The sequence below is a fragment of the Staurois parvus genome, unplaced genomic scaffold, assembly GCF_062004578.1.
Source record: "Staurois parvus isolate SC_StPar_1 unplaced genomic scaffold, SC_StPar_1.0 ptg000131l, whole genome shotgun sequence".
Taxonomy (NCBI): domain Eukaryota; kingdom Metazoa; phylum Chordata; class Amphibia; order Anura; family Ranidae; genus Staurois; species Staurois parvus.
This window is the reverse complement of record NW_028317927.1, coordinates 5775935-5803018: the sequence shown is the minus strand read 5'-3', so window position 1 is coordinate 5803018 and position 27084 is coordinate 5775935. Positions and strand designations below refer to the sequence as shown.

The following is a 27084-nucleotide window of genomic DNA, read 5'->3' as shown; positions in this document are numbered from 1 at the left end:
AAACATCACAATTCACCTTCAAAACCAAAAACCATGTGAGAAAAAAATCATGTAATTTTCCACTATACAGAACAACTTTCCAATTCTGAAGTGTGACCATCATTAAGTAATAGAAGCAACAGATCTCTAGAAGAACGGCTTTTATTGCCTGGGCACAACAGGGAGGACACGTAAACTATCTAAATATAGCTACATTTTTACAGCAGTAAGAAACACCAACTGATGTTTTCAAGTGATAAAAATCAGAAGCTAGCACAATTTAACGTTTACTAGTGAATATGAAACTTAAAGTAATACTAAAAGTTTTTTTTTAATTACTAACTTGTCATACTTACCTGCTCTGTGTAATGGTTTTGCATAGAGCAGCCCTGATCCTCCTCTTATGGGGTCCCCTTCTGGCGCTCCTGGTTCCTCCCCCTTGCAGAGCGCCCCCAGAGCAAGCTGCTTGCTCTGGGGTCACTCATGCATGCTCTTCCCAAGCCACCTCTGTGTGTCCTCCCACTTCCTCCTCACTCGGTGTGATTTAAAGCAGTGAGAGCCAATGGCCAATGAGAAGGGAGAGACCCGGGAGAGCTGCTGCTCTCATGTATATCACTGGATTGGGCTCAGGTGAGTATTAGGGAGGCAGCTGACAAGGGAGCTGCACACTGAAGGTTTTTTACCATCATGCATAGAACGCATGACTTTAAAACACTTACAAACACTTTAAAGTGGCCTCCAGAATTGTGTTTTTTTGAAACCTTGCATTGATCCAGCTTGGCTTGATGTATGTATCAATATCTGATATTCAGAGGGTTGCAAGGAATGCTGAAAATCCTTGTAGTAGTCCATGCTACATACATTGATAGCTGTGGTCTTTCAGGGGCTGCTACAGTGCCTTCTCCTCTGCAGACTGCACCCTGGAGATCATGATGTCATCTGTCCATCCTCTCCACCTTGTCCAGTCAGAGAATGCTTTGTATCCATTGAAATAAAATATTCTTTGGTGGAGGGGGAGGTGGTGGTTTTTTGGTGGAAGTGACCAGTGAGCAATCCCCTGTGCCTCATTTTGTAGACAGGAAGCCACAGGGATACAACAATTTTCAGCATCTCCAGAGGCCCTCTGGATATCAGATATGGATACTTGCCTCAAACCAGGTAGGACCAATGCAAGTTTGCCAAAATGCTACATACTGGATTTCTGCTGTAAACAAATAAGAACCAGTAGAAAACATATCCCATTATCTATCTATCTATCTATCTATCTATCTATCTATCTATCTATCTATTCATCTATCTATCTATCTATCTATCTATCTATCTATCTATCTATCTATCTTTCATCTATCTATCTATCTATCTATCTATCTATCTATCTATCTATCTATCTATCTATCTACCTACCTACCTACCTATCTATCTATCTATCTATCTATCTATCTATCTATCTATCTATCTATCTATCTATCTATCTATCTGTCTATCTGCCTATATAACTATTCAATTTAAATTGTGGGCAGACAGATTACTATCTTAAAGTTGCACTCCACATTTCTGCTCTGTGAGCACCTGCTGATAACTGGTGCAATGCTTTACAGGCTCCTGCAATTAAAAATAATAAATATAATTTTTTTTACCTGCAAAAAATGTGCATTTATTATTTTTGGTCAAAAGGATTTAAAGCATTCACAGAACTCTGTGAAAAAACGACATGGCTATGTGGGCAGAACCCCTCACGGCCGCGTTGATTCCGAAAAGTGACAGCTAGTACGGTGTAGTACGAAGGGGGGGGGGGGGGGGGGGGTTCAGTGAGCAGCAGATGCAGCACTGGGAACATCTTACATGTTCCACCCTAAAAACGGGTGGAACGTAACCTGTTCCCAAAGGTGAACTTATCCTTTAAGTGGTAAATGATTGTTAAATGATAAAACATAACAAGATTGATAAAACATAAAGTTTTCCATGTAACCACCTATCATTCTAAAGCTGAAGATAAACTCCTTGTTTATTTGTGTTTTTCATAAAAGTCATGATGGATTGACTCTTGATAAAAAAATACATTTTTGTACTGCAAAGTCCTCCTGTATTCTGAGTGTTTCTAAGGTTCTGCTAGAGCGCTGACATCAGCACTAGAGGAAAAAGCATAGATGTTATTCATTAAAGAGAGTGCACAGCACCATGCTTAATCTTAACATGTAGCATACATATAATTGCAGCCACAGCTCTAAGTGTTCAAATAATGATGTCATAGGCAAATAAAATATGCAAATCAAATCAGGCCAAAGTCTAGCATGTATGCAAATAGCCATAATAGGTCTGGTTACACTGATGTTGTAAAATGGTTTCTTAAACAGGCAGGATTCTCTTTGTTCTACAATACAAATAAAGAACAAATATGAATATAGATTATCTATTACAAGATTATGATGAGTGTTTTTATGGAATATTCAGCCACATTTTGGTAATGTATTAATTAGCAGTCAAGGTAAAAGTGTACATAAATGCTGTGAACACTTGTGGTCTAATTTAGAGCACAACAATAAAATCTAGAATACTTAGAGGAATATTTATAAAGCAGTGAATATGGATGTCACCACACATTCACTGGCAGAGCAACAATCACTGTCATTTAAAACACCTGTACCAGTAAGATTCACTTACAGTGAATGTTTGTTGAATGTCAGATATACTGCCTTATAAATATGTCCCATAGGTTTGGTGCCTAAGAATATTACTTTTACTTTACATACAATAGCTAGATCTCTATATTAATATTATAGAGATAAAGTTTACCGTACATGGATCTGCTTTAGCTAAAACATTGGCATCAGTGAAATGATGCAACATTGTATATATTATTTATAGAGTTTGTAGCACTTGCAAAGAAAATAATGCAAAAACAGCGTCTTTGGATAAAATAGATAACGAAAACCAGTCAAGTACCAAGCAATGCAGAATACGATGTCCCTATAATATCTTTAAAATTCTGAACATGCACGATCTGCTTCTCTAGAAAAACAAGTCTTATAGCCCAGCTTCAAGTCTACATTTTTGTCCTAAAAACGTTGTACCTTCTTACTAGCAAAAGCATGTCCACTTATTATACAGGGTAAGATTTGTGAATCCTGGTAGCCCGAATAACTTCTAAATGACTACACAATGTAGATGAGCAGTATGGAGTATATAATATACAGTACCGTATGGAGCATTGGACTGGAGGTAACATACTGTACAGAGATTCATTGTACAGAATGCAAAACACAGCCCAGCCAGAATGAGTACAGTTTTGCTAGTATTGCAATAAGCACAGTGATCCCTGTCTGCACCCCCATCATATTAAACTTTGGCAATGTGAGAGAATATGTGTGTGGCTATCTGTCACTCTTGGTTGCTCACATTCTTCTTTATAGTTTCTAATGGAAAGATTGTTTTGATCTCCATAACATTTTCTCAGTCTTTGAGAGTGCTACTAATACCCCAATGAGCTAATATTCTAACTAAATAAAAAAAAAAAGCCTATTGCCTCAGTTTACACCTACCATAGCTTACTACGGTGCCAATGCCCACCACCACTAACAGCAATGCCAAGCTATGGAGGAGAGAGAGCTGAAGGAATGGTGACATCCAGGCCTTTTTTTCTCAGAGAATAGGTGCAGGAACTCCCCCCTTCTGAGTCACCCCTGTCTCTGCGTCCCCTACCCACTTCCGAGCACTGTCCCTTGGTTTCACCCCCTACCCACCTCCCAGTACTGCCGCTTTTAGAGAATACAGAACCAAGTATCATATTGTTGTGCTAAGTAATATGGAGTTTGTTAATGATCAGAAGAAAATCAGTAAAATAGATCCCCTGCAGCCAGCAACAATAGACTCCCCTAAAATCATTAGATCCTCCCAGCAAAAAAGATCCCCCAGCAACAATATACTCCCCTGGCAACAATAAATCCCCCAGCAACAATAGATCTCTCAACAACAATAGACCTCCTGGCAACAATTGATCCCCCAGTGACCATAAAATCCTGCAGTATCATTAGACCCCTCGGCAACAATAAATCCCCCAGCAACAATTGATCACCCAGCATCAATAGACCCACAACAATAAATCCCCCAGCAACAATATACTCCCCAGCAACAATAGACTCCCAGAAGCAACAGATCTCTAAACCCGCCAGCAGCCAACAATAATAGACCCCTCTCTCAACAGTAGTTATTTTCCAACAAAAAATGACTCCCCAGAAACATAAGACCCCCCTTAGCAACAACACATCCCCCACCAGCAACAATAGACCCCTCACTCAAAAATAGGTCCCCTCCAGCAACAGTAGATATCCTAGCATAAATAGACCCTCCAGCACACCTCAGCAACCCTTGCCATTACATTGTAAGCTCCACGAGCAGGGCCCTCATATTCCTTCTGTACTGAAATGTATTGTAATTGTACTGTCTCCCTTATATTGTAAAGCGCAGTGCAAAATGTTGGCGCTATATAAATCTTGAATAATAATAATAATAATTCACTCAGTGCTGGAGGTGCCGGAACTACATTCTCCCATGTTCCCGCTGAAAAAAGCCCTGGTGACACCATAAACAGGATGTGTATGAGCGTGTTTTATTATTTCTAAACAATAATAATACCAAGTTCAGTTACATTACAAATTGTAAAAATTCTTCATTGTTTTTTTAACTGAATGCTGGCATTTCATTTTACGTTTCAGCAATTTATCAAATATAAACATAAAAAATTTTGATTTTGTACTTTGCAACCTAATTAAGTCTAAATATACACATGTATAGCCAGTCAGCTATTTTTAGGGCTGAAGACATGACCATAGGAGCGCAACACATGACCAGGGTCTTCAACTGTAACAACTCCAGAAGCTGCATCTACTGTATTTTTACATATCAGCAAGTGACATGAAGGTGACACATCACTTAGTACTTGTCTACACTGAGTCAATTAGCTGAATACACCCTATCTGCACCAGGTTTTAGGACGTTTTCACTGTAAAGCAGCCCTCAATTCCCCCATTCACACATTTGAGTTGGATGAGGGAAACCTCCACCCCTGAGCCTTTGTATTCTCAGAGCAGGGAGACTTTCTCGCCATCAGAATACACTAATCAGAACTGATTGCTGTAGTCTGCAATGCTGATCTAGTGGGGAAAACCTGAAAGGGTGGATGTTCAGATGTTTATTGAAAGATTGACTTACCGTATTTTCCGGCGTATAAGGCGACTGGGTGTATAAGACGACCCCCTAATTTTCCAGTTAAAACATAGGTTTTGGGCTATACTCGCAGTATAAGACTACCCCCCTTCTGAGGCAACACCATTTAAAAACATCAGATTTTTTAATTGAAATGGTTATGACTTACCGGTACTTAAAATCCTTCAAAATCCTCATGTTCATCCTCTGACATCATAAGTTCATGAATGACATCTTGTGATACATTTGTAAGACAGTCATCATATGGATCAAATCCCAAATCAGATGGTTACCGCTGGATGTGCGGTAATACGGTAGCTTCGGCTACATACAGTATACAGTATATATACAGCCCGCTGGATGTGCAGTAATGTACATACAGTATACCGCGCTGAGCCAAGTTGGCTCAAAACAAATGTCCCTATGACAGATTAATCTGTCAGCACGCTGGATGTGTGGTATATACAGTATACTGAGCCAAGCTGTTTCAAAACGTACCGGTACGTCCCTACTGTAATCAGCCCACTGGATGTGTGTATGTACAGTAGCTGAGGCTACATACAGTATACACTGGGCCAATCACAGCGAGCGATGTATTCTACTAATGAATACAAAGCCTGCTCGGATTGGCTGAGGTTTTGACATCATCAGCCCACCTCTCTGACTCAGCCAATCCGAGCAGGCTTTGTATTCATTAGTAGAATACATCACTCGCCGTGATTGGCCCAGCGTATACTGTATGTAGCCGCATCTACCATACATACACGCATCCAGCGGTCTGATTACAGTAGGGACGTACCAGTACGTTTTGAAACCGCTTGGCTCAGCGCAGTATACTGTATATACCGCACATCCAACGGGCTGACAGATTAATCTGTCATAGGGACATTTGTTTTGAGCCAGCTTGGCTCAGCACGGTATACTGTATGTACAGTATTACCACACATCCAGCCAGCCTGACCCAAACAAACTCAAGGTTCACATTTTATACCCCACGTATAAGACGACCCCCAATTTTTGGGGTATATTTTTAAGTATAAAAAGTAGTCTTATATGCCAGAAAATACTGTATATACAACCAAAGTGCCCATACATAGATTGAAATTTGCCCAGTTATTGCTGAACCAGCCAAATTTCGATTCATGTACGACTGGCTTAATAAAAGTGAACTGCGCTCCACATTTTTTAAAAGATGCACCTGTTTGAGTAGTACCTTATGATGGCTACAAAAGGCCTTATAATAGAAGCAGACAATATTTATCTCAGTATGTTCATGTGGAGTTAACTAGAGAGCAATAAAATGGGCACCTGAGCACTGCTCTTTATGGGACAAAGGGATTCATCATCATGTTGGACAATTTCTACATGACTGCAAGACTTTAAAGTAGAACTATATGTAAAACTTGTTTTCATGCTGAATAGAACAAGGGAGGGTTAAAACCCCTGTCAGCCTATTTTCCCTGTGTCCCACTGCGGAGATTTCCTTTCACTTCCTGTCCCAAAGCCAAACAGGAAGTGAGAGGAAATCTCTACAAATTAAGGGAATTCCTTGGGAATTCCCCAGAACTAGTGTGCCCATTGGAAGATTTCCTACTTTTCTAGGGACAACCCAAAATGTGGGGTTTCTTTTACTTTCACTTTCAATGATAATGGCAAACAGGACAAATAAAAAGGGTGAATCTCCCTAAGGGGACTGAATTAAAAAATGACAGATGTTCTAATCCCTCTCCACTCTACCCAAAACTAAAAAGAAAAACGTTTTGCCTTTAGTTATACTTTAACTATGCATGTATGACATGTGTGCAGTCAAGAAGTAGATCTCAAAATGACTGTGAAAAATGACCATGGGTCGCTTTTCAGACGCACAGCGGTCCTTGTCATATGTGTAAACAAGTGGAAATAAACCAAAAAAAAAAGAAATAAATGCTAATGGGTAAGATGTTAATGACAGAAAAGACCATATTGGTATCTTCTGTTACCTCTCACTGCCTCACAGCTTTTATGCACACTAAGCCACGCATGCGTGGGAAAGACGTCATTGTGGCCTGACCAACCAAGTGACCAAAAGTTCAGAGTCCGAAAGGAAGAAAGAGCAATACTGCAGGAGATTGCTTACCATGTAAGTCTGCCATAATGTGTTAATATGCTGTGCATACCAGCAGATTATGGACAAATGCTCCAGGGTCCCAATAAAAAAAATGGCAAAGGTTGAATTTCACTTTAACATATTATTAAACTTAACCTAGATACCTGCACAGACAGTAATTAAGGTTGCTAAATATGATATGAGATTACCAATGCAAACTGATCACATCTCTACAATATGATGTTGCAGAAGATCAAAGGCAAACTGTTATTGAGATCTCACTAAAATATTATTCATTTAATTGATATCATGATTAAAACAAAATTTTAAAAGTTGCTTTACCATATTTCAAATCCTATCTTGCTTTGTCTTGTTTGACAGCAAATACATTTTGTATATATATATAAAAAATCTGTTTATTAGCACTTCACTTTTAAAACTAAGACCTTAAATAAAGTCTGAAGAACAGAATAGTTTGACACATTATAACCAATCAGATACTTATTTTAATTTGGAGTCTGAATGGCTGCTAAAGTAACACATATGCTTTTCCATTGCTCAGTGCCTTCAAATTTTATTTTTATCTTGACTCTTAAAAGTATGATAAAGGTGATTGTTCTTATAAGAAATGTTCCTGGTATCTACTATATTATAAAACATTTTGAATATAGTTAATTTATATTATAATATATAAAAGCCCCAATGTCCTCATTAAATATTTCATCATTATGGCTACCTTCTGTGCTTAATATTTTTACATAAAACATGACATGATGAAATGAAGTGGGAGAGGTTTACTCTCAAGCCTTGTAAGGACTGAGTTGCTGAGAAAATTGGGAGAATAAAGCTCAGTAAGAGGAGAGATTCATAAAGTAAAAGAAAGTTGTGGGGAGCTTGAGTTCTTAAAGCAGAAAGTCAGGTCTTAAAGTATACATAATGTCAGATAATGGATATCCCACTATGACATTGATATGTCTATTCAAATTGTTAAATAGCAAAGTATTCTTCTAAAAAAGGCAGATGTTACCTTTATTTTTTACTTTTATTCAGCAGTCAGGTGGTTGCAGCTGCTCTTCCATCCCTCGGGGGTGTGACTGCTTTGTTAGAGGGAAGGCAGTGCCATAAGATATAGAGCATCCTGTCAATTAAGTCAAGCTGGGTTGGGCAGGGGGCATGTCAGCCAGAATGACCATGGAGCTTCAGCATGGGGCCCTGAAGCTTGAATTAAAACCTAGGGGATGCAAACTGACAACACCAGCATGGATCTACTTCTATTCTCAGAAAGGTAAGTATGATTTAAACAGAGAAGGGAACTGTCAGGATCACCAGGTATTTTCTGCTGAAAATGAATGTTGCTACAGGATAAAGACACTATTAAAAATGTTGAAAAATACCAAAAATAGATATATACTGTTAAATGTAGGCTACTGTTTTCGTGGGCACATTTAAACTTTGGCATTCCCTGGTTATATCCTGGTGGCCATTTGCAGTAAGGGCAGAAGACTGTCTTTTCCTTTTTTCTTGGATCCTGCACCTTGCGCACTTGGCACTCTAGTTTGGAAATCATATTGTTTGCATGTTGTCATGGTATTGCCAATGTGTAAATAATACAGTTTGTGGACAGGCACTGGCAATCCTGTACATGCACACCGTTTGGTCTCAGAGTTGCCTGAAGACTTCTGGGACATATAACGTTCATATTCCAGGGGTCTACAGGCAGGGACCTAGATGGGAAATATAGAAGTGGAAGTAGGAAAGCTGTAAAAATGTATTTAATACAAAGGAAAAAAAGCTATATGCAGTTAGTTTAAAAATAAATAAATAAATAATAATAAGAAAAAAATGTAAAAAAATAAAATTATATATATATATATCAGTGTAATGCTCTGAAACAGCACAGTCCACTGCCCCTCCCTGCAAAAGCACAATGGGTTCCAGCCCACAAACAAGAATACTGGGTCTTGGTATAAATGAGCACTTAGGCCTCATTCGCACTGGCACTGCTATGTTTAGCTTTTCTAATTGCAGAAGAAATCATCTGGGAAATATATATAACTTTTATGCCTTCTAGATTATTTTTTCCTGCATTTAAATGCTCCTGCTTTAAAGCAGGTTTAGAAGCACTTACATACATTTACATGCAGTTTCATCCGTTCAGCTACATTCAACTCCACAAAACCAACACTAAACAGACAAAGAATGCAAATTTTTCTTGGTTTGGTAAACATATATAAACATTGAGCTTGTAAATGCTTCGGAATATCTAGTTTACAAATATACATAGAAGACCTTGGGATGTATTCAGATTAATTTGTGAATAGTCGCTTTGTAGATCTGAACAGCCTGTTTATAGCCACTTTTAGCGATATTCAACTGCATTTACATGAGCCTAGCTACATTTAGAATTTCTAAGGTCCCTTATTTATTTATTTCGTTATTTAAGATACTTATATAGCGCTGTCAATTTACGCAGCGCTTTACATATATATTGTACATTCACATCAGTCACCTAACCCTCAAGGAGCGTCCAATCTAAGGTACCTAACTCACATTCATACACATACTAGGGACAATTTAGACAGGATCCAATTAACCTATCAGCATATCTTTGGAGTGTGAGAGGAAACCGGAGTACCCGGAGGAAACCCACGCAGGCACAAGGAGAACATGCAAACTCCAGGCAGGTGTTGCCGTGGTTGGGATTTGAGCCAACGACCCTAGTACTGCCAGGCAGAACTAGATGATCTGATCAGGTCTGCAAGTCAATTTTTCAGGCAGACCTGGCTGGATGGTCAATGAAAAAAAAACTGTGCTTAATGGTAATGCTAGTATACAGACACAGAAGTATACATTAATAAATTGAAATATATTAAAATAAGACTCATAAATTAACATTGAGCAGCTGCTCCTGAAAAGTGCAGTCACCCCACTTAGGCCTCGTTGACAGCATATGTGCAGAAAAAATGATGGAAACTGACACGCAGATTTCACTTGCAGAGACATCAGTTTTCATCTGCGCTTGACGGCCCATTCACACCATGGTGTAGATACGTCAGTTTTTCTCCATGCGTTCTGCAAGGGTACAACAAAATCAGTTGCTCTCTATGTGCTTGTTCACACCACAACACTAGTATCACATGCACATTTTCTCTGCACAGGAACATACAACATGTATAAAACTCATTGAAGCGTTCATGAAAACTGATGTAAACTGATGTCTCTGCAAGTGAAATCTGTGCATCAGTTCCCATCAGTTTTTCTGCACATATGATGTGAACAAGGCCTCAATTAGTTTTATACATGTTGTAGATTCCTGTACAAAAACAAATCTGCACGTGGTACTAGTGTTGTGGTGTGAACAGGGCACATAGAGAACAATTGATTTTGTTTTGTACTTGCAGAACGTGTGCAGAAAAATTGACGTCTTTGCACCATGGTGTGAACGAACTTTTAAAAAAGAAGTATGGGCCTTTTTTGCCCCCAGTTATACTTACCTAGGTGGATCAGTCTGATGCTGCATCTGTCCCCCGCTGGCTCTAAGTGTGAGAAGTCAGCGATCACATGACCACTGATCACTGAGTTCTCATAGCCTCTGCGAGCATAGAGAGGTGACTTTCAGTCACTGCTGTGTGCTCTGCCTCTCCCTCGCTCACTGGAGTTGGGCTGTGCAGGGGGTGGGAGTGGCTGGCTCAGGCTCTCAGCGGCATGCTGAGAGGCTGAGCCAAGTGCAGCTCCAGACTCTGGGGTAAATCCCGACTTTAAAGTCGGGATATTTCCCCAGCCTGGACCAGCTGAGTCATGTCAGCCAACAGCAGGCTTCAGCCTGCTCTGAGCTGAAAATGGATCACAGGAGAGCAGGACCGACTGCACTCCTGTGATCCACAAGAGAACTACAGACAAAAGAGCTTGGCTGTACATCGCCTTTAAATAACCATGAAATAGAACATAAAAGTGAAGCGCTCAAATAAACTCCACTATCCCTTAAAAAAAAATCTATATATATCATAGTGTCAATCAGCAACAGAACTTTGCAAAACAAATATTATGCAAAAAATATGTAAAATAATTAGGTGCCACATATAAATGACACCCAGAGAGGGTGTGTTGGTGGTGGTCACAACTGTGTTTTTCCAAGTTTTTCCAAGTGGTGAAAAGAGTGATTCTCTCATGACACGCAGAAGAAAATGGATGTCGTTTATCACATGAAGATTGGATGGTGTATGGGGACTGATATTATTTTGTTTGGACAATTGCATATATTGTTTATTGAGAATACACATTTTTTGGGTTGAGGGGTTTCCATGTATGTGAAGTATATAATTTATATGTGGCACCCAATCATTTTGCATATTTTTTGCATAATATTTGTTTAGCACAGATCTATCACTGATTGACACTAGGATATATTGTTTATTTTTTTACTTCATGTATTCTTATAGACCGGTAGGTATAAATGGACTTGTGTCCAATTGCACCCGCCTACCTCCAATCCAATTTGGTCCGCTAAAAAAAAAAAGAAGGGGATCTGTCGCCCTCTGTCTAGGTGAATCAGGGGGGCACTTGGGTGTAAACGGACACCTGGTCTGTTTACACCCGGCCGCCCATAGAGCAGAGCACGCTCTGTGTCTGCTCTGCATAAACTGAGCAGACACTGACCTGTCATCTCCCTGCTCTACTCTGATCAGCAGGGGATCAGGAGACAGCAAATCAAATTCTGCTCCATGTAAAAGTGGCCTAATCCGATCCCGGATGTATAGAATTCAATGTATTTTAAATGCAACTAAACTGACCACACCTATACTCAGGTAAATATGCATTGTGAATGGCACTGTTGAAAAATCATTACCTACATTTATATGCATTTAGAATTGTCCTCTTAACACATATAAATGCAGATTTATGCAGTGCCTGTGTGAATGAGACCTTAGCTGATGTTATGTACAATATTTGACACTTTGTATGATCTCAATGTGGGTTAAAAGAAGAGGTGAAGAAAAGCTAACAGAACTAGATGAGATCAGAGTTGAGAAGCAGAGAAATGACAGAGCTAGTGAAGAGAAGCGAGCAAATGTAAAGAGAAAAACTTTACAAGATCATTGCAGAAGCTGGTTAAGCAACCAAAAGCATGGTGGAACCATGTATACATGTCTGAAAAGGAAAAGTGGTGGGGCTAGAGGAAGAGATGGAGAACTGGTGTTTTGCATGTAAATAGGGGAAATGTAGTGGGCATGACTGGGGAAAGGTGAAGATAAAGATACTATCCACTAAAAGAACTATGGTGAGCAGAGAGTTGATTATGCAGTGCAAGCAAAAATGAAAGAGACCAGAATGAGTGGAATATCAGGAAGACATGCGTAGATGAGTGATGTTGGCTGAATTAAATTAGGGGTGTCAAGCTGCACAAGTTTATGAGGGTGCTGGAACTCAGACTGGAATAGACTGAGCAAATGTAAGTTATGCCTGTGCATAACATTTGACCAAAAGGAGCAGAAAAAGGTAGATTTTAGATGGCAGCAATCAACTGATAATAGAAATAAAATAAAAATGACAGTGACAAGAATAAAATAACACAAGCAATAATAACAAACAACAATAGAATTTCCATAAAAAAGGAGGAAAAGAAAAACATTCATTGGGCTTTAGTTGTCTCATTTAGTCCACCCGGAGTTAAAGTGTTCATTCGCAAGATCAATAATGTTTCATATTAACAAAATTTAGGAAACTATTACAATTCATGGAATTTAGCACTTGTTCAGTGATGGCTGCTCTCAGCAGTTTGTAGTGTTGACTGTAAATGCTGACAAAGTGTTGCAACACACTACGAGTATTTTCGCTGTCCTCTTATTTTCTTCTCCAAATTGCAATGACTGATCTGGGATTCATTATCTCATTTTTATGAACTGGATAATACAGGGTTCCTAAGAATTACACTTGGAGTTAGGCCCTTAGGTATCTGACAGGTGGACAAGTGCAGCACAATTCATGACCGGTGAACCCACATTTGTACCCTATGCATAGGATGTTGAGGTTCTCATATACAAAAAGGCTCATGTTTTACAAATGGGCTAACCCCTGATGTATGCCCTGCAGTGCTTACAGAGTATAGACAGTACTCAATTTGTTTATAATTCTGACCACTGGTGGTCAGAATCTGTCAGCTGTGATCCCAGAAGTACTCAGAGGAGAGCACTTCTGGGTTTACAAAAGTCAGAGGATCAAAGATTGAATGTTCATTGATCCTCCACCGAGTGCCATCCTGAAGTTCCCAGCCTTGTTCCTTTACTTGGGATTGGAGTAGTATGTGAAAATGACTACCCGGAGTAAAGACAGAGTAACACTAGCCAAAGAGGTTAAATGAGTTCTTCCTAAATCAGGCTTAATGAATAAAATGCTACAAAAAGCATAATGGTACAACACACCCAGACTAATGCAATCACATTTTGATCTATGTGAGGAATTAAAAGATGAACTGTGATTTCTGTAGGTTTCCACATTTCTGCCTTACAAAAAATATATCTAAATTTTAGGCTCAATTTGCTATACATTTACTGACACACTGGACTTATCAAACGTATTATGTTAATCATATTAAATACAAAATATTGCACCAGCAGTGCAATTATGCAAGAAAAATCTTATACATACTATCTGGGTCATAGACAAAGCAACCTACATGTATCTTCTTTATGTTCTCATTTATTAGCAATGATTTACACATCAAAAGAATAGTTCCTACTTTTACACTACTAATTACCAACACAGTGCATAGCCTTTACTATACACCTGAATGCAACTTGAGAAAATCCTGTGCTGGTCAGATGCTAGCTGTGTCCATTTCTACATTATGTACTGTATGTGCTCATTCAAGACAGTATACAGCATCTCTCTCTTCTGTTTTCCCAATAATTTGCCCAAGAAATCCTAACTTATAAATAAACCGATCATTACTAAACTAAAATGAACACATATGTTTCCATCATATATTATTCATAATGTCCCAAAGCAAAACAACTTACCAGCTGGCAAAATATATTGTGGGGTTAGAAAAATATCTTTATAGCAAAGCTCAATGAGTAATATCATAAATCTTGGAAAAGTGGTATTATTAGCACAGCTTTATAGGAAATATGAAGAGCAGGTGGCACATAGGAATGCAAAGGAAGAGAAAGGCAAAACTAACCATAAACTTCAAGCTAGTAATGTGTGCTTATGATCTAAATGAAAATCATGCTTTATTAACAGAGGGATTTACTTATATTAAATTATACATAGATGGTTTATACAACAGCTTCAAAATATACATGTTTCATGCTTCATGCAGACAGATAGAGAGATAGATAGATAGATAGATAGATAGATAGATAGATAGAGGTATATAGATAAAGTAGATAGAGAGCTGGATACATAGATAGAGTGATAGAAAAGTAATAGAAAGATGGATACATAGATAGCCTGATAGAAAAGTAGTAGAGTGATGGATACATAGTAAGATAGATTGATAGATATAGAGAGAGAAAGAGAGAGAGAGAGAGAGAGAGAGAGAGAGAGAGAGAGAGACAGAGAGAGACAGATAAAGAGATGGCAGTGATGGAGTGATGGCGAGATAGAGAGATGGATGGATAAAGCAATAGATAGAGTGATAGAGAGATGGATAGATTAGATGGATAGATAGATGAGATAGATAGATAGATAGATAGATAGATAGATAGATAGATAGATAGATAGATAGACAGACAGACAGACAGGGGCAGATTTACTAAAACAGGTGCACTCAGAATCTGGTGCAGCTGTTCATGATAGCCAATCGGCTTCTAACTTCAGCTTGTTCAATTAAGCTTTGGCAATAAAATCTGGATGCTGATTAGTTTCTGTGCAGAACTGCACCAGATTTTGCACTTTCTAGTTTTAGTAAATCAACCATATAGTGTAAAAGATAAATAGACTGACAGAGTTATAGATAGAGAAATTGATATATGGAGTGTTAGATAAAGAGAGGGATACATAGATAAAGTTATAGATAGATAGATAGATAGATAGATAGATAGATAGATAGATAGATAGATAGATAGAGTGCTCAAACAATAAATAACAGATACATACATAGATAGACAGATATATAGACAGACAGACAGACCAGGGCGGTCATTGGTGGCACAGTTAGTGTACTATTAGAACACCAGAGAGAAATCCTATACCTACCAGAAGACAATGTCCTAGTTGCCCAGTGTAGTAGTCAGTGTTTCTTGTATTAATCAGCAGAAGCCCTTCCTCAGGGTGATGTCAGTGCAATCAGAAGGGGGATTTCAGCACCATAGAACAGACTTGTAGTGTCTTTCTTTATGTAAAGTGCATGTCACCATGAAGTAGTGCACAGTGTGAAGTCCTGCATCCTTGGAGGCTGGGGTCCTTAGTAGTGTCCTCAGTCAAGGCTCTGGCCTTTAAAGTTGGCTTCACCAGGTTGCCAGAGCCATATAGAAGCCAATGGCAGGCTCCCGGTTTTAATTCCAGATAGATGATGGGTGTGTGCCGGGGCCCCCCTAGCCTGAGCTCCTCCGGCACAGGGGAGATGTCTGGGGGAGAAGATTGCAGCAGCAGCCTCCAATGTAATGGCTGTGGGCTGTGTGGGGCTCCTCATTGGAATGGGCTCAGCGGAGGCAGGGACAGGTAGAAGAGGTGCTCCATGGGGATGGCTTGTTCCTGGGGAGATGGGGATCCTCTCTTAGTCAGGCTCATGGTGGGCTCCCTCCTCCCGGCCCCCTCACTCTCTGTCTCTGCTCGGGGGATGGATTGCTGGTAGTGCGGATGGGTCGGAGGGAACAAAGAAAGAACCTTACCTGGTGAGATCAGCACTCAGCATTCCAGCACCTCGGACAGCTCATGCCGGTCAGGCCCATTGGCAGCATGGGGAGAAGGAGCCGGCCACAGCATCCAGCCTCCTCCTCCTCCTCCTGTGTGTCTGAGATTGGGGGCAGACCGGGCTGAGCCGTACAAAGAGCAGGCGGGCGGCACCAACAAACACTGCACTGCTGACTGACCTTAGCCCATGGTGCTGGCCGAGCCCAGAGCTGTCCGCGGTACTGAACGTGGCGGTGTGCAGGACAGAGCCGCTCTCCCGGACATGGCTCTGCTCATTGTACAATCCGCCTGACGTCTACCGGGGGAGAGGCGGAGCACCAGCACCTCGTCAAAACAACCCCCGCCACCTGATCCCAGCGTATACATAGACGGGAGCCCGGGGCGACACATATACATAGACGGGAGCCTTGGAGGATCCCAGCACTCTGCTCCCCCACTCGTCACTCTGCTCCCCCACCTCTCACTCATCACCACCACTCGTCACTCTGCACCCCCACTCGTCACTCTGCACCCCCACTCGTCACTCTGCTTCCCCACTCGTCACTCTGCTCCCCTACCTCTCACCCTGCACCCCTACCCCTCACTCTGCTCCCCCACTCATCATTCTGCTCCCCCACTCGTCACTCTGCACCCCAACTCGTCACTCTGCTCCCCCACCTCACACTCTGCTCCCCCACTCGTCACTCTGCACCCCCACTCGTCACTCTGCTCCCCCACCTCACACTCTGCTCCCCCACTCGTCACTCTGCACCCCCACTCGTCATTCTGCTCCCCCACCTCACACTCTGCTCCCCCACTCTTCACTCTGCTCCCCCACCTCTCACTCATCACCCCCACTCGTCACTCTGCACCCCCACTCGTCACTCTGCTCCCCCACCTCACACTCTGCTCCCCCACCTCTCACTCTGCTCCCCCACTCGTCACTCTGCTCCCCCACTCGTCACTCTGCTCTCCCACCAGTCACTCTGCTCCCCCACCCATCATTCTGCTCTTCCACTTGTCACTCTGCACCCCCACTCATCACTCTGCCAACCCACCCATCACTCTGCACCCCAACCCATCAATCGGCACCCCCACTCATCACTTTGCACCCCCAGCCATCACTCTGCTCCACAACCCTTCACTCTGCACCCTAACCTTTCACTCTGCATCCCTACCCGTCACTCTGTACCCCCCACCTGTCACTCTGCACCCCCCACTCATCACTCTCCACCCCCACAGATCACTTTGGGTCACTCTGCACCCCCACTAAACACTCAACTCCCCCACCCGTCACTCTGTACCCATCACTCTGCACCCCCACTCATCACTATGCACCCCCACCCATCCCTTAACTCCCCCACCTGTCATTCTTCACCCCCACCTGTCACTCTGCACCCCAAACCCATCACTCTGCACCCCCCACCCATCACTCAACTCCCTCACCCGTACCTCTGCACCACCACCCATCACTCTACAGCCACACCCATCAATCTGCAACCCCAACCCATCAATCTGCTCCGCCACCCATCACTTTGCACCCCGACCTTTCACTCTGCACCCCAACCCATCACTACACCCAGCACACTTCACCCCAACCCGTCAGTCTACACCCACACCCATCACTATGCTTCCCCACCCATCACTCTGCACTCCCAGCCATCACTCTGCTCCCACACCCAAAACTCTGTACCCCCCATCACTCTGCACCATCACCCATCGTTCTGCACCCCAACCCATCCCTCTGCTCCCCAACCCACCACTCAACTCCCCCACCCATAACTTTGCACCCCCCACCCATCACTCTGCACCCTCAATCATAAATCTGCACCCCCACCCATCACTCAGCACTCCCACGCATAGCTCTGCACCCCAACCCATCACTCTGCTCCCCCACCCATCAGTCTTCTTCCCCCACCAATCACGCTGCACCCCCACTCATCACTCCTCACCCCCACCCATCACTCAACTCCCCTGCCCATCACTGTGCACCCCCACCTGTCACTCAGCACCCCAACCCGTCACTCTGCACCCACATTCCATCACTCAACTCCCCTCACCCATCACTCTGCTCCCTCACCCCTCACTCTGCACCCCCACTCATCACTCTTCTCCCCCACCCGTCACTCTGCACCCCCACCCGTCACTGCTCCCCCACTCATCACTCTGCACCCCCACTCATCACTCTGCTCACCCACCTCTCACTCTGCTCCCCCACTCGTCACTCTGCTCCCCCACCTCTCACTCTGCTCCCCCACTCATCGCTCTGCTCCCCCACCCCTCGGTCTGCACCCCCACTTGTCACTCTGCTCCCCCACCCCTCGGTCTGCACCCCGACTCGTCACTCTGCTCCCCCATCCTTCACTCTGCACCCCCACTCCTCACTCTGCTCCCCCACCCGTCACTCTGCTCCCCCACTCGGCACTCTGCTCCCCCACCCGTCACTCTGCACCCCAACCCGTCACTCTGCACCCCCATCCATCACTATGCTCCCCCACTCCTCACTCTGCTCCCCTACCCATCACTCTGCACCCCCACTCGTCACTCTGCTCCCCCCCATCACTCTGGCCATCACCCGTTACTCTGCACCCCAACCCATCACTCAGCTCCCCCACTCATCACTCTGCTCCCCCACCCATCACTCTGCACCCCAACCTGTCATTCAGCTCCTCCACCCATAACTCTGCTCCCCCACTCGTCACTCTGCTCCCCCACCCCTCAGTCTGCACCCCCACTCGTCACTCTGCTCCCCCACCCTTCACTCTGCTCCCCCACCTGTTTCTCTGCACCCCAACCCATCACTCAGCTCCCCCACTCGTCACTCTGCTTCCCCACTCATCACTGTGCCCCCCCCCCCCGCTGTTACTCTGCACCCCAACCCAAAACTCAGCTCCCACACTCTTCACTCTGCTCCCCCACTCATCACTGTGCCCCCCCGCCGTTACTCTGCACCCCAACCCATCACTCAGCTCCCTCACTTGTCACTCTGCTCCCCCAGCCATCACTCTGCACCCCAACCTGTCATTCAGCTCCCCTACTTGTCACTCTGCTCCCCCACCATTCACTCTGCACCCCCACTCGTCACTCTGCTCCCCCACTATTCACTCTGCTCCCCCACTTGTCACTCTGCTTCCCTACCCGTCACTCTGCTCCCCCACTCGTCACTCTGCTCTCCCACCAGTCACTCTGATCTCCCACCCATCACTCTTCTCCTCCACTTGTCACTCTGCACCCCCACTCATTACTCTGCTCCCCCACTCATCACTCTGCCAACTCACCCACCACTCTGCACCCCAACCCATCAATCGGCACCCCCACTCATCACTTTGCACCCCAACCCATCGCTCTGCACTCCAACCCATCACTCTTCATCCCCACCCATCACTCTGCTCTACAACCCTTCACTCTGCACCCCAACCTTTCACTCTGCATCCTTACCCTTCACTCTGCACCCCCCACCTGTCACTCTTCACCCCCCACTCATCACTCTCCACCCCACAGATCACTCTGGGTCACTCTGCACCCCCACCAAACACTCAACTACCCCACCCGTCACTATGCACCCATCACTCTGCACCCCCACTCATCACTATGCACCCCCACCCATACCTTAGCTCCCCCACCCGTCACTCTTCACCCCCACCTGTCACTCTGCACCCTAAATGCATCACTCTGCACCCCCCACCCATCACTCAACTCCCCCACCCGTAACTTTGCTCCACCACCCATCACTCTACACTCACACCCAGCAATCTGCACCCCAACCCATCAATCTGCTCCCCCACCCATCACTCTGCACCCCAACCCGTCACTCTTCACCCCAACCCAGCACTACACCCAACACACTGCACCCCAACCCGTCACTCTACACCCACACCCATCACTCTGCACTCCCAGCCATCACTCTGCTCCCACACCCATAACCCTGTACCCCCCATCACTCTGCACCCCCACCCATCGTTCTGCACCCCAACCCATCACTCTGCTCCCCCACCCACCATTCAACTCCCCCACCCATCACTCTGCGCCCCCCACCCATCACTCTGCACCCACATTCCATCACTCAACTCCCCTCACCCATCACTCTGCACCACCCACCCATCATTTAACTCCCCCACCCGTCACCCTGCACCCCCACCTGTCACTCTGCACCCCAACCCGTCATTCTTCTCCCCCACTTGTCACTCTGCTCACCAACTGATCACTCTGCTCCCCCACCCATCACTCTGCACCCCAACCCATCATTGTGCTCCCCCACCCATCACTCTGCACCCATCACTTTGTACCCCCACTCATAACGCTGCTCCCCCACCCATCACTCTTCACCCCAACCCGTCACTCTGCACCCTCACTCATCCCTCTGCACCCCCACCCATCACTCAGTACCCCAACCCATCACATTGCTCTCCCACACATCACTCAACTCCCCCACCCATCACTCTACACCCCCCACCAATCATGCTGCACCTCCACTCATCACTCTTCACCCCCACCCATCACTCAACTCCCCTGATCATCACTCTGCACCCCCACCTGTCACTCAGCACCCCAACCTTTAACTCTGCACCCACCACCCATCACTCAACTCCCCCACCCATCACTCTGCACCCCCATCCATTACTCAACTCCCCCCATCCATCACTCTGCACCACCTACCCATCACTTAACCCCACCTGTCACCCTGCACCCCCACCCATAACTCTGCACCCCAACCCATTACTCTGCTCCCCCACCCATCACTCTTCTTCCCCCACCAATCACGCTGCAACCCCACTCATCACTTTTCACCCCCACCCATCACTCAACTCCCCTGCCCATCACTGTGCACCCCACCTGTCACTCAGCACCCCAACCCGTCACTCTGCACCGACATTCCATCACTCAACTCCCCTCACCCATCACTCTGCACCACCCACCCATCACTTAACTCCCCCACCCGTCACCCTGCACCCCAACCCGTCACTCTTCTCCCCCACTTGTCACTCTGCTTCCCCACCAGTCAATCTGCTCACCAGCCGATCACTTTGCTCCCCCACCCATCACTCTGCACCCCAACCCATCACTGTGCTCCCCCACTCGTCACTCTGCACCCATCACTTTGTACCCCCACTCATACCTCTGCTCCCCCACCCATCACTCTTCACCCCAACCCGTCACTCTGCACCCTCACTCATCCCTCTGCACCCCCACCCGTCACTCAGCACCCCAACCCATCACATTGCTCTCCCACACATCACTCAACTCCCCCACCCATCACTCTACACCCCCCACCAATCACTTTTCACCCCCACCCATCACTCAACTCTCTGCCCATCACTCTGCACCCCCACCTGTCACTCAACTCCCCCCACCCATCACTCTACACCCCCCACCAATCATGCTGCACCCCCACTCATCACTCTTCACCCCCACCCATCACTCAACTCCCCTGATCATCACTCTGCACCCCCACCTGTCACTCAGCACCCCAACCTATAACTCTGCACCCACCACCCATCACTCAACTCCCCCACCCATCACTCTGCACCCCCATCCATTACTCAACTCCCCCCATCCATCACTCTGCACCACCTACCCATCACTTAACCCCACCTGTCACCCTGCACCCCCACCCATAACTCTGCACCCCAACCCATCACTCTGCTCCCCCACCCATCACTCTTCTTCCCCCACCAATCACGCTGCAACCTCACTCATCACTTTTCACCCCCACCCATCACTCAACTCCCCTGCCCATCACTGTGCACCCCACCTGTCACTCAGCACCCCAACCCGTCACTCTGCACCGACATTCCATCACTCAACTCCCCTCACCCATCACTCTGCACCACCCACCCATCACTTAACTCCCCCACCCGTCACCCTGCACCCCAACCCGTCACTCTTCTCCCCCACTTGTCACTCTGCTTCCCCACCAGTCAATCTGCTCACCAACCGATCACTTTGCTCCCCCACCCATCACTCTGCACCCCAACCCATCACTGTGCTCCCCCACTCGTCACTCTGCACCCATCACTTTGTACCCCCACTCATACTTCTGCTCCCCCACCCATCACTCTTCACCCCAAGCCGTCACTCTGCACCCTCACTCATCCCTCTGCACCCCCACCCGTCACTCAGCACCCCCACCCCTCACTCTGCACCCCAACCCATCACATTGCACCCCAACTTGTCACTCTACTCCCCCACCTCACACTCTGCTCCCCCACTCGTCACTCTGCTCCCCCACCTCAGACTCTGCTCTCCCACTCATCACTCTGCACCCCCACTCGTCACTCTGCTCCCCCACCTCACACTCTGCTCCCCCACTCGTCACTCTGCTCCCCCACCTCTCACTCATCACCCCCACTCGTCACTCTGCACCCGCACGCGTCACTCTGCTCCCCCACCTCACACTCTGCTCCCCCACTCATCACTCTGCTCCCCCACCTCTCACACTGCACCCCCACTCGTCACTCTGCTCCCCCACCTCTCACTCTGCACCCCCACTCGTCACTGTGCTCCCCCACCTCACACTCTGCTCTCCCACCCGTCACTCAGCTCCCCCACCCCTCACTCTGCTCCCCCACCTCTCACTCTGCTCCCCCACTCGTCACTCTGCACCCCCACTCATCACTCTGCTCCCCTACCTCTCACCCTGCACCCCCACCCCTCACTCTACTCTCCCACTCATCATTCTGCTCCCCCACCCCTCACTCTGCTCCCCCACTCGTCACTCTGCTCCCCCACCCGTCACTCTGCTCCTCCACCCTTCACTCTGCAACCCCACTCATCATTCTGCTCCCCCACCCCTCACTCTGCTCCCCCACTCACCATTCTGCTCCCCCACCCCTCACTCTGCACCCCCACTCGTCACTCTGCTCCCCCACCTCTCACTCTGCTCCCCCACTCCTCACTCTGCTCTCCCACCCCTCACTCTGCACCCCCAATCGTCACTCTGTTCCCCCACCCCTCACTCTACACCCCCACTCCTCACTCTGCTCCCCCACCCGTCACTCTGCTCCCCCACCCGTCACTGTGCTACCCCACCCCTCACTCTGCACCCCCACTCGTCACCCTGCTCCCCCACCCGTCACTCTGCAGCCCAACCCATCATTCTGCACCCCCATTTGTCACTCTGCTCCCCCACTCCTCACTCTGCTCCCCCACCTGTCACTCTGCACCCCAACCTGTCACTTTGCACCCCCACCCGTCACTCTGCTCCCCTATCTGTCACTCTGCACCCCCACTCATCGCTCTGCTGCCCCACTCGTCACTCTGCTCCCCCACCTCTCACTCTGCTCCCCCACTCGTCACTCTGCTCCCCCACCCCTCAGTCTTCACCCCCACTCGGCACTCTGCTCCCCCACCCATCACTCTGCTCCTCCACTCGTTACTATGCTCCCCCACCCAGCACTCTGCACCCCCACTCGTCACTCTGCTCCCCACCCATCACTCTGCTCCCCCACCCATCACTCTGGCCACAACCCGTTACTATGCACCCTAACCCATCACTCAGCTCCCCCACCCTTCACTCTGCTCCCCCACCCGTCACTCTGCACCCCAACCTGTCATTCAGCTCCCCCACCCGTAACTCTACTCCTCCATCCCTCACTCTGCACCCCCACTCATCATTCTGCTTCCCCACTCATCACTCTGCTCCCCCACCCTTCACTCTGCACTCCCACCCATTACTCTGCACCCCAACCCATCACTCAGCTCCCCCACTCGTCACTCTGCTCCCCACCCGTCACTCTGCTCCCCCACCTCTCACTCTGCTCCTCCACTTGTCACTCTACTCCCCCACCCGTCACTCTGCTCCTCCACCCCTCACTCTGCACCCTCACTCATCATTCTGCTCCCCCACTCATCATTCTGCTCCCCCACCCCTCACTCTGCACCCCCACTCATCACTCTGCTCCCCCACCCCTCACTCTGCACCCCCACTCGTCACTCTGCTCCCCCACCCCTCACTCTGCACCCCACTCGTCACTCTGCTCCCTCACCCCTCACTCTGCTTCCCCACTCGTCACTCTGCTCCCCCACCTGTCACTTTGCCCCTAACCCGTCACTCTGCACCCCCATTTGTCACTCTGCTCTCCCACTCCTCACTCTGCTCCCCCACCTGTCACTCTGCACCCCAACCCATCACTTTGCACCCCCACCCATCACTCTGCTCCTCTACCCGTCACTCTGCACCCCCACTCATCACTCTGCTACCCCACCTCTCACTCTGCTCCCCCACCTCTCACTCTGCTCCCCCACTCGTCACCCTGCTCCCCCACCCCTCAGTCTGCACCCCCACACGTCACTCTGCTCCCCCATATGTCACTATGCTCCCCCGCTCCTCACTCTGCTCTCCTACCCGTAACTCTGCACCCCCACTCGTCACTCTGCTCCCCCACCCGTCACTCTGGCCACCACCCGTTACTCTACACCCCAACCCATCACTCAGCTCCCCCACTCATCACTCTGCTCCTTCACCCATCACTCTGCACCCCAATTTGTCATTCAGCTCCCCCACCCCTAACTCTGCTCCCCCACTCATCACTCTGCTCCCCCACCCCTTAGTCTGCACTCCCACTCGTCACTCTACTCCCCCACCCTTCACTCTGCACCCCCACCCGTTACTCTGCACCCCAACCCATCACTCAGCTCCCCCATTCGTCACTCTGCTCCCCCACTCATCACTCTGCTCCCCCACCCATCACTCTGCACCCCAATTTGTCATTCAGCTCCCCCACCCCTAACTCTGCTCCCCCACTCATCACTCTGCTCCCCTACCCCTTAGTCTGCACTCCCACTCGTCACTCTACTCCCCCACCCTTCACTCTGCACCCCCACCCGTTACTCTGCACCCCAACCCATCACTCAGCTCCCCCATTCGTCACTCTGCTTCCCCACCCGTCACTCTGCTCCCCCACCTCTCACTCTCCTCCCCCACTCGTCACTCTGCTCCCCCACCTGTCACTCTGCTCCTCCACCCCCACTCATCATTCTGCTCCCCCACTCATCATTCTGCTCCCACACCCCTCACTCTGCACCCCCACTCATCACTCTGCTCCCCCACCTCTCACTCTGCTCCCCCACTCGTCACTCTGCTCCCCCACCCCTCACTCTGCTCCTCCACCCATCACTCTGCACCCCCACTCATAATTATGCTCCCCCATGCCTCACTCTGCTCCCCCACTCATCATTCTGCTCCCCCACTCGTCACTCTGCTCCCCCACCCCTCACTCTGCACCCCCACTCGTCTCTCTGCTCCCCCACCCCTCACCCTGCACCCCCACTCCTCACTCTGCTCCCCCACCCTTCACTTTGCTTCCCCACTCGTCACTATGCTCCCCCACCCCTCACTCTGCACCCCCATTCTTCACTCTGCTCCCCCACCCATCACTATGCACCCCAACCTGTCACTTTGCACCCCCATTTGTCACTCTGCTCCCCCACGCCTCACTCTGCTCCCCCACCTGTCACTCTGCACCCCAACCCATCACTTTGCACCCCCACCCATCACTCTGCTCCCCCACCCCTCACTCTGCACCCCCACTCGTCACTCTGCTCCCCCACCTGTCACTCTGCACCCCCACCCGTCACTGCTCCCCCACTCATCACTCTGCACCCCCACTCATCACTCTGCTCCCCACCTCTCACTCTGCTCCCCCACTCGTCACTCGGCTCCTCCACCCCGCGGTCTGCACCCCCACTTGTCACTCTGCTCTCCCACCCCTCGGTCTGCACCCCGACTCGTCACTCTGCTCCCCGCCCTTCACTCTGCACTCCCACTCCTCACTCTGCTCCCCCACACGTCACTCTGCTCCCCCACTCATCACTCTGCACCCCCACTCATCACTCTGCTCCCCACCTCTCACTCTGCTCCCCCACTCGTCACTCGGCTCCTCCACCCCGCGGTCTGCACCCCCACTTGTCACTCTGCTCTCCCACCCCTCGGTCTGCACCCCGACTCGTCACTCTGCTCCCCGCCCTTCACTCTGCACTCCCACTCCTCACTCTGCTCCCCCACACGTCACTCTGCTCCCCCACTCGTCACTCTGCTCCCCCACCCCTCACTCTGCACCCCCACTCGTCACTCTGCTCCCCCACCCGTCACTCTTCACCCCCACCCGTTACTGCTCCCCCACTCATCACTCCGCATCCCCACTCATCACTCTGCTCCCCCACCTCTCACTCTGCTCCACCACTCGTCACTCTGCTCCCCCACCCCTCGGTCTGCACCCCCACTTGTCACTCTGCTCTCCCACCCCTCGGTCTGCACCCCGACTCGTCACTCTGCTCCCCCACCCTTCACTCTGCTCCCCCACTCCTCATTCTGCTCCCCTACCCGTCACTCTGCACCCCCACTCGTCACTCTGCTCCCCCCGTCACTCTGGCCATCACCCGTTACTCTGCACCCCAACCCATCACTATGCTCCCCCACTCATCACTCTGCTCCGCCACCCATCACTCTGCACCCCAAACTGTCATTCAGCTCCCCCACCCGTAACTCTGCTCTCCTACTCGTCACTCTGCTCCCCCACCTCTCAGTCTGCACCCCCACTCGTCACTCTGCTCCCACACCCTTCACTCTGCACCCCACCCGTTACTCTGCACCCCAACCCATCACTCAGCTCCCCCACTCGTCACTCTGCTCCCCCACCCATCACTCTGCTCCCCAACCAGTCATTCAGCTCCCCTACTCGTCACTCTGCACCCCCACTCGTCACTCTGCTCCCCCACCATTCACTCTGCTCCCCCACTTGTCACTCTGCTTCCCTACCCGTCACTCTGCTCCCCCACCAGTCACTCTGCTCTCCCACCCATCATTCTGCTCCTCCACTTGTCACTATGCTCCCCCACCCCTCACTCTGCACCCCCATTCTTCACTCTGCTCCCCCACCCATCACTATGCACCCCAACCTGTCACTTTCCACCCCCATTTGTCACTCTGCTCCCCCACGCCTCACTCTGCTCCCCCACCTGTCACTCTGCACCCCAACCCATCA

The 27084-nt window shown here is 48.2% G+C and overlaps 1 protein-coding gene across 1 annotated transcript in view; it reads right to left on the bottom strand.

Moving 5' to 3' along the window:
* NYAP2 (neuronal tyrosine-phosphorylated phosphoinositide-3-kinase adaptor 2) overlaps positions 1–16542 on the bottom strand; it is a 233000-nt gene extending 216458 nt beyond the window's left edge. The window contains exon 1 of the mRNA XM_089672579.1: positions 15467–16542. The gene's annotated coding sequence lies outside the window, so the exon portion shown is untranslated. The remainder of the gene's footprint in view (positions 1–15466) is intronic.
* Positions 16543–27084: the final 10542 nt, after the last annotated feature.